The following is an 8,726-nucleotide window of genomic DNA, read 5'->3' on the forward strand; positions in this document are numbered from 1 at the left end:
AGTTGCAGAAAGTCCCCTGAGCAGTGAAAGATGCTTCTTGTACCCTCTGTATCTGCCATTTCTTTGTTCCTGCTGCGTTTCTTCCATGGCACTTGCAAACCCATTGATGTGGGGAAGGAGGGGTTGAAAAATCAGAGTGAGGGAAGGAGAGAAAAATACCTGAAAGTTCAGGTTTGGATAACAGTGCTTGTATTTTATTGAAAATTCAGACTTATTTTAAATGGGTAGCATTTGCATCTGGGTTAAAAACTAACTAGGTCTGTGATGCAGAGAGGTCCTATGGTTCCATGGCTGGTTCAAAGCTGAAAAGCAATATATTCTCCCTTTTATAAATTGTTTATAACTATTTTCATCCTAAAACAGGGCAGAAAGTCTTACAAAGTCACCTAGTTGTAACAAATGTCTGCCCCTGCCAAAACAAAAGGGTTGTTTACGTGACAGTGATAATTTCCCCGTCCCAGAGGCAGTTCCTCTTGTTTTACATCCCACACAGCTCATGGCCGAGGGCTTTTTGGCAGAGCCCCAGCTCAAAACGAGCTCTGGGGCATCCTTTACCCCAAGAATCTGTGGGACTTTGCTGCCACACAAGTGCTCAGCAGCTGCAGCCCCAATTCCGATCCCTCCAGTTTAGGAGCTTGGCTATAATGAAGTGAAAGATGCTTTTCATCAGGGCTATTATATCTCGATCAAAGCGCAAATCCGCTGCAGCCAGGAGTTAAAGAGCGCCCGGTTCGGAGGGGCTGGGGAGGGTGGGGGAGCAAGCAGGGAAAGGCAGCCCATGGAGAGGAATGGAACGATCGCCAAATTTAAGAGCACCCTCTCCCGGCTCTCGGCAGAATAACGCGGCACTGGGCTCGGGGGAAGACTCCTGCGAAAGGCGAGGGGCTTGGCGACCCTTCTGCTGAGTGCCGCCGCTCTCACACGCTCCTTCTGCCGCACCGACCTCCTGCCTCGGCTTTGCCAGAGGTGACCCACCTAAAAATCCGCATCCTGCCTGCCTGCATCCCCCCGTTACCTGCCTGCATCCCCCCGTGACCTGCCTGCATCCCCGGGTTACTCTCGGGCTCTGTAAATCCTGTCTCACCTTACAGAAAAATCGGCAAACCAGCAAGAAAGGTTGGCTGAGAAGAGCAGTGCAGGGCAGGGGGAGCGTTGCCCCCTGCTCTTTGTTTGCTTTGCCATCCCAATTTGGAGCGGAATCCGGCAGTTCGTTTCCGCCCCAGAGCACGGCTGCGGCAGCCTCTCGGTGCGTGTTTCCCCAAAGGAATCCCAGGATTGTCTGTGAGCTCTGCTGCCCGGCCAGACCCCTCATCCCGGGGGACATCGTGGTGGGCAGCGGGGCTTCGACAGGATGATGTGCCAGGCTGCAGTTCAGCTGGCAGGAGCTGAGCTAAAGCTGTCAGCAAATGTGGTTTTCATCAGGCCTATCTGAGCTGCCCGTGGGATATGGCTGCTTGTGAGCATTTGATTAGATAGATTTCGAGTGTTTTTCCATGTCATGAGTAAGAGGAGGTGGGAACTTGGAATATTTGAACAAGTTATGCTAACAATCCCAGCACCAAAGCTCTCCCAGAATTACAAAAAGCACACTAACTTGGAGGCAAGTTAAAACCATTCAGGTTCTTTTTCCAAGCTACAGTAGGGAAACAGCTGAACACAAATTTTTCTCAGTTCCTGTTCTGTATTTACTGATTTCACAGTTTTTCCACAGTTTGAATGCTAGGTTTAGACATTCTTTCACATCCACAGCACCCACGACATAAACACGTCCTTTTTGCATGCCTGAAGTGCCACAGAGATGGATCTGACAGTGAAGAGTGTAGAGGACAAGCTTGATGCCCCTTAGTCTGCAAAGAGATACCAAATGATATGAAACCCCAAAAACTGAAGGACAGAAGGTAACACTGCCACAGCTTTCACTGAGACTGAGAAGCTCAGCATGTGGTGAAACCCCAGGGGCAGAGTTTTGGTGCCAATCACTCCCTGAATGAATGGGAAATCCACCTCTGGTGCTTTTCTTGCAGTGTTCAGTCAGCCACTGTTAAAAACTATCCTTAACATCCTGACCAGGCTTCTTGGAAAATCCTCAGGCCTAGAGGAGACCTCTTGGACACTAAAATGACCATCTACCACATAATGAAGATAATTGGGCTCACAGAACATCTCCGACTGCTGCTCACTCCACATCTTAGGCACCACTTCTCCTTGAGGAAGTATGGCATTACCAGGGCTTTTTTAGAGCAAAGCTTTTATCCTGAAGCCAGCAGACTGCGAGCTGGGTGTTTTATCCTTTCATCCCTTTTCCCCACCCACTTCCTTTTCTGCTGCAGAGAAATGAGTGAACTCTTTGTGATCTCTGCTTTCCGAAGGTTCCACAGCCCAAGCTGCTCCGCAGATTATCACTGGCATCCCAGCTACCAGATGGCTGGGAGAGACAGCAGTGCTGCAGGGAATTAAGTCAATTATTCCCATTTCAGGATTGGTCCTGTTCGCTGCGTTATGTAGCTTTTTAAGCATTTTCCATCCACTCAGACGAATATTTGTGTATCATTTACGGAACAGGAACGAAATCTCTCTCTGAACCAAAATTTCCAACCTCAGGGCTGCTTGTTATTTTTGGAGTCGCCATTAGGCCTCGGGCAAAGGCTTAAGGGAAATCCCATCCTCTGTAGTTGGGCCAATAACACTGTAAACTTAAAGATGGACTGTCTTTTTCTGAGCTCAAGATTAGGCAACGACCCAGCCTCTCGCTGAGCCAGTAGCAGCAGTCAGAAAAACCACTGAGTGTGGCAATTCTTTTGGTAAGTGTCTGTGTTTGTTATTTTGACTCTTTGCTCTGGTTTGCTAAAAATTCCCTTTCATGTGCAAGTGTGGAATGTTCTTCTGTGACAGGAGAGCTGCCAAAACCTGAATCAGTCTTTTTTTGTTTCTTCTTCTTTCATTTTTGCCCCCACTTCAGAAGAGAGGCTTCAAGTTAGAAAAAAAAAAAGAGAACTGGGAAGTGCTGAGGCTTTCCAGGGCTCAGCACTTTCAAAGAGGGATGCCCAAGGACACCACTGACCCCCACTGGATGTGGGTGGAAGGGAAAGCTGCACAGCTGAGTGCTACCAAGAGTAGCCCCTGTTCAAGGTAATGGTGTTAAGGGTCAGCTGTCCTTGTGTGCATAACTGAAATCCCAACTAAGCTCTCAAACTGGGTAGGAAGAGAGGGTGGAAAATCAGTCTATATACCAAAATAGTATATTTTGGTGTGCTAAATAAAAATTGAGATAGCTATGGCAGTGACCAAAGTGACACAGATGAAGAAGAGCATTAGTCTGCATTCAGGGTAATTCCAGTTTTGTCCCATGTGAAATGACTGGTGGGGCCAAGTGTGGTAGGGGAGGGGAGTTTCAAGCTACACCTTGAAAACCATTATTCACCTCACTGCTGTTTCTTAATTTGCCTGTGGGTGGGTTCAGCTGGGAACTAAGGTCTCCAAAATCATGAGATGCGCGTGTCCTGACAATTTTAATTTCACTGGTGTGGCAGCAATCTCATATTAAGCAGCATTTTGCTTTAAGGCACATCTTGCTTCACCAGGTTGGAAGATTTATTGGCATCTGGACTACAGCAGAGTGAAGCACCTGCTTCCCAGAGGATGTGCAGACATCACACCCACCCTTCCTTTGCTCTTTGTGGTCTTCACGTTGCTCCTTCAGCCTTCCATTTTGTGCAGGTATAACCCACACCAGGATTATTCCTTTTTTCCTCCCCTTCATATTCTCCTTTAAAGCTTGTAAGTACAGTGGGCAGGGGTGGTTGTACCTCTGGAGGGCTGATGGATCACAAGCCCCCCTAAACACCTTATAAAATCACCAATTTTCAACACAGGAAAAAAGACAGTGATGGGAAAGAAAAGTAATGGTTACTGAGCTCAAAAAAGGCAAAATCACAGCACATAGTATGTTGAGCACCACTGGTTTCCTTTGAAAAGCATGTTAACTTGTTACAACATGTAAGTTGTTCCATAAAGTGTTCCATGATTATTTTTTTTTCCCTAGCACTTGGATGTATTACACAGTTCTGGTGCACCTCTGCAGCAGCCAGCAGTGTGGATTTTGGTAGCCATCCTCAGGCTTACAAAACAGGCACAGGGCAACGTGGGGCACTAACAGGGGCACGTAGGAGAAAGCTGGTGGGAGGATGGGTCAGATCCTTGGGGCTGGTAACGAGAAGAGAGCTGCTTTAAAAACAAAACCATTGTTTGATTTTAGTTTTTGCCAGTGAGACTGCAAAACAAGGTTTCAGTTTATTCCTGATGTAGATGGAGCTATGGCAAAAGTACATCTGCCATGGCTCATCTAGGGGTGCTTTGCAAACACATGTTCCACCGAGGTTCCAACCCCATTTATTTCTACAGATAACAGCATTAATTTAAAAGTGATTTGGTCAGGTCACAGCTTTTGCATCTGCTGCAGGTTCATTAAATTAACACCACTAATAGATTTGCTTTTTGGGGACCTGTCTTAGATGCCTGTTTGAACTGACAGAAGCCAGAGATACAATCTCCGCAACGAAATTAATGCTGGGAATTTCAGAGGCTTAATCAGCACCTAAAACTGCTGCTGGGGCCAGAGGTAACCTTTTTCTAAATGCTCTCCTCACCCTGCTGCAGGATGGAGCTCTGGTGTCCTCATGGACATGGACCTGTTGGAGTCCAGGGGAGGCTACAGAGATGCTCAGGGGGCTGGGGCACCTCTGCTGTGAGGGAAGGCTGAGGGAATTGGGGTTATTAGTCGAGAACAGAAACCTCTGGGGAGACTTTAGAGCCCCTTCCAGCACCTAAAGGGGCTGGATAGGGACTTTGGACAGGGCATGTAGTGACAGGGTAAGGGGCAATGGCTTCAAACAGAGAGAGGGCAGGGTTAGATTGGATATTTGGCAGAACTTCTTTCCTGTGAGGGCGAGGAGGCCCTGGCAGAGATGATCAGATGATCAGAGCACCCGGCACTCACTGCACGGGGACAAGGGCAGAATATCGACCTGTTGTCATGGTGTGACTCATAGGTCAGTACTCACCTCTCTTTGCTCTCCTCTTCACACCAGCAACTTCTGCAGGCACCTCCACACTGAGGTGGAGAGTTAAAGCTGAGCTCATGTGCTGTCAGCTTCTTTGCCATCATTTCCACAGGTGCAGAAATTGGTCAGCTGTGGTTAAGGTGTGCTAGACAGAGGGCTTGTGAGAGCAGCAGAAACCAGGGTGGGGAGGCAGTTTGTGCAAGAAGAGAGGAAACAAGAAGCAGAGCCTGGAGGGAAGACGGAGAAGGCGATGGAAACCGAGCTGATGAGTTTGTATCCAGACCTGATAGCAAGCACAGTGTGCAAGTGACAGGGAAACCAAGCAAATGCCACCAAGAGGAAAAGCAGATAGAGAATCAGAACACCTGTGAGCAGGGCAGACGTGAAATCACCTGGGTTTGAGGGGTTATTATGAATGTCCCAAAATGAGGAGAAGTTACCCCAGCTGAAGATACAGGGATCCCAGGAGGGGGTCTGTACCTTCCCATTCCTTTGGCTCTGTGCTGCTGACAGCAGTTGGTGGCAGCTGATGAACCTGAGGACTCTTCACTGCTCTCATGCTTTTGCAGCTCAGTTTGTCCCCAACAAGCACCACCTGATGAGGGCAGAGGGACAGAAAAGTGATGCTCCTGAGCCTGTGGGGGAACTGAATGAGCCTGGGAAGGCCCCTTGCTGACACTGTGCTTCAGTGTGGTTCATCTGCACAGCTTGCAGCTCAGCACAGCTCAGGCACTGAACACAGACAAAATGAGTGTATCTGGTGGAGCAAATGGGACCAGATCTGTGCCTGTGACAAGCAGTCACCTCGGGTATGACATTTAACTTGACTTTTGCCATGTTTTCCCTGCACCCTGGACTTTACTCAGCTGGGGATTTGCTAATGCCTTCCTGTGCTTTAGAAGCTGCTGTGGGATGAAGGTGGATAGATGAGGCACTTTGGGCCTGTGGAATAAGCACTTTGGCTGAATGTGTCTGAAACACCTGGCAGTGTCAGCACTGTCATTAAGTGTCCCTCTTTAGTTTCCAGAATTAATCCCTCACAGAGGGAGGAGGCTGCTTTCACACCTTACAGAGCACTTTTCTTGGAGATGTGCCATGTTGTAAATGTGCTACAAAACTGCCACGGGGCTCAACAGGTCCAGGTGTCTTCATTCTTAGCACAGAGCAGCTGCAGGCAGAGACAGGGACATCCCATGCTGAACACTGCTCTCCCAGAGGGAACAGCACGTTCTGTGTGCTCTCAGTTGCTCAGCCAGGAAGCTCAGAAACCTGTGTTCAGAAACAGGAAAAGAAACAAAGAAAGAAAAGCCCCGAGAGCCTTGCTCTGGGGAGAGCAGTGGCAAACCTCACAGCTTCACAGCTGCTTCATTCTGTGACACAAAGGGTCACTCCTGTCTGCTCCACTCGGGATGCTCACGTGGGAAAGTTTGTGCAGAAGGGTAGGGGAGTGTAAATCAGAGTATTCATCACAAACACACACAGCATCGCTCCCAAATTAGCTTCACATGTACTGAGACATGTGGGTCTTCTCCTCTTTTGGTTCTGCTCTTAGGTCACCCTTCCCCTCCCAGGAGTGCAGGAGTTGCATTTTTTATTGTTTTTCCATCTCTTATTTGACATCCACTTCTAATATTCTTCTTCCTGATCTCTAAGCATCTCTAATCCCTTTCCTGTACTCCAATCTGTAATCAATTTAAAAAAGAATCAGAAGCACTGAGAGAGATGTAAGTGTAATTGTGGCTCGACCCAGTCAGTGAATGTTTGCTTGAGATTTAAAGCTGGTGATTATGATTGAAATCTAACTATCTGGGCCATGAGCCTCTGGTGGAAATCCAATAGTAAAGATGCCATGTGAGGCAAGCATTTGACATCTGCAAATGGGTGCCATCTGTTTCTTCTTTTAAGAGTATTAACCATCTAAGAAAGGAAAAGAGATGCATGAAACTTGGTCTGAGGTCAAAAGAGTGTGAGTGAGATCAGGGTTTTGGCTGCAAACTAAAATGGGGTATAGATTCACCCCTCACACACGCACACTGCTCTTTTTTGCAAGTGGAAAAGAGATAATTGCAATAGACACACAGTGCATACCTCCAGATTTGGGGGAAGTCAGGGTGTAGAGGCAGTGATACAGCCCAGGTTTCTTTTTAGAGGCAGAACAAGGCCTTTTTCTAAATGAGGAAGTGAGTAACTTCAGAAGGCAAAATTTTGACTCAGCCTTTTGCAATTCTACTTCTGCTCCCACCCTTAGGCACTCATGTCTGGGCCAGGAACTGCTCATGCCTTCCCTTTTCATGGCACACTCTGCCCCCGTGGTCAGTAGTGATGGAGCTGGTGTGTGTTCATCTCTCACCCCTCCCACCTCCTAGCACTGCTTGGCTTCCCTGCAATCCCACCCGGCTCTGGCCCTCCAGGGATTTGGGACTGTGTTATAAACCAGCAGTTTTCACAGTTTAACAAAAATTCCTTATAATTTAAAAGCTCTACATCACGTAATGCTGGAGTGCTCTTGGTCCAGGACTGATGGCTGAAGGGAAGCACTTGGAGGCACCAATGTGGCAGCTCAGAGAGGTTTTGCTGAGCTCTGGGCAGCTGCAGCAGGACTGTTGCTGGTCCCCTGGCAGGCTCTGGAATGTTTATAGTACAGGGCAGTGCACTGTAGCAGTGTCATCCCTTCAACAGCACATAAGAAGAGATTTGCTGTGCAATTAATTTTGCTCTTGTTGTGAATGTTTCATTTGCTTATGCTCCCAGTCTTACACGAGAGCATCTTTCTGCATTTTGATGCAGATTGTGCACATCCCCAGTGCCTTTTCTGACACGAGGAGTGGTATCATAATGTGACTCTCCATTAAAAAAAATAAAGTTATTTTTAAAAGAATTGAAAGGTATGTAAGGGGGGTAACTAGTGAAGCCTACCCGCTGCTGAAAGTCATGTTTCTTTTCACTAGAGGTTGAAAGGATCATATAAAGTTTCATATTAAACAGGAGAGCTTTGCTGAAGAGAGTTGCCTTGGCCCCACTGTGTGCAGTAACCTTTTGGTACAAGAAGGAACACGGGATTAAAGAAGGACAAACTCCATGAACCCCAGTTTCAGACCGTGGGAGTAGAATCAGAACCTCCCATTAAAACAGGAACATGGGGCTTTTTTTTGCAGCTCCGTGGAAGTCACACGTTGTGTGCAGCACTCACATATTCACGAGGCACAACGAGCAGTTACAGTTTAAAAGCTGCTGGTGTCTCACTTCCACCAGAAAAATGCTTTCGAGGGAGAAGGGGGAACGATTTCTGATAGTGAGAGGTTTTTCAGGCTGCAAATTCAGATGGAAAGAGGGAACTCTTTACAGTGTGGCCGATAACAGAACACCTGCAGGTCCCCTGCAAAGCCTCTGCACTTACAATAACTCACATCCCCAAAAGCAGCTGTGCCAATGGCAGGGATTTCACACTGCTCTTATTTCTCTGAGTCAGATCCCAGCTGTGGGCAGCACCATAAATACCCTGGTCTGTGAAACAATAAAGCTCTCTGTCGCCAGTGAAATCAGTTTGATTCCTGCTGCTGCAGGGTAAGGCACGTTCTGCCACCTCTCAGAGTGCACATTACCTGTCTCTGTGTGCCTGAACCATTTAGACCTGGAGGTTGTGACTTGGCCTGAAGACTCACAGAC

The sequence above is a fragment of the Manacus vitellinus genome, unplaced genomic scaffold (assembly GCF_001715985.3).
Source record: "Manacus vitellinus isolate BGI_N305 unplaced genomic scaffold, ASM171598v3 scaffold_40_pilon, whole genome shotgun sequence".
Classification (NCBI taxonomy): Eukaryota; Metazoa; Chordata; class Aves; order Passeriformes; family Pipridae; genus Manacus; species Manacus vitellinus.